We start from the raw sequence: 788 nt of genomic DNA on the forward strand, positions 1-788 counted from the left end.
TGACGCTGGGAGGACGATCAGGGTCTGGCACCGCCAGTGTTGGTGCATGCAGGAGGCTGTCTCTGACCCCGTCAGAAGCCTCCTGATGTTCGGTGTTCCAACACCATTCCGCATCCTTTTTAAGAAGATTGGATAATGGTCGGGCCATTTCTGCGCAGTTTCGCTGTACTTGTGCAGGTAAATGGCGAGACCAAGCCACTTACGCAAGTCTTTATGGTTCTTTGGAACCGGCCAGTCTACACTGGCCGTGACCTTAGCGGGATCCGCGCGAAGGCCACGCTTTCCGATGAAGCACCCTAAAAGGGAATCTCTTCTGCGCCAAAGATGCACATGTCAGCATTGGCGTGCAATTTGTTCGTACGCATGCACTTGAGCACAGCTCTTTAATGGACGATTCTCCTTATCTGTCCTTCCATGCTCCGCACGACTGTGAACAAAGTTGTCATCAAAGTATGTCTGTGCATACGCCCTGTGGATTTCACAACTACATCACAAGACGATTAAATGTTGCTGGTGCATTTGACAGCCCTTGGGGCATCAGCTGCACCTCCCAGAGCATGCCACTCGGAGGGCTTACCGCTTTTAGCGGAATGTCACTCGCTCTCACGAACAATTGGTAATATCCATTTATCAAGTCGAGATATTCTACTTCGTGCATCCCACCACATTGTTTTGAAAAAGAACATCCTTTCTAGGAATTGGCGTCTGTGCCGGAATGGTGGCAGCGTTAAGCTTATTGCAAGCATGAATGATACGCCACTTGCCGTTCGGCTTCCGAACACAAAACG

The sequence above is a fragment of the Plasmopara halstedii genome, assembly GCF_900000015.1.
Source record: "Plasmopara halstedii genome assembly, contig: Scaffold_555, whole genome shotgun sequence".
NCBI classification, from domain to species: Eukaryota; Oomycota; class Peronosporomycetes; order Peronosporales; family Peronosporaceae; genus Plasmopara; species Plasmopara halstedii.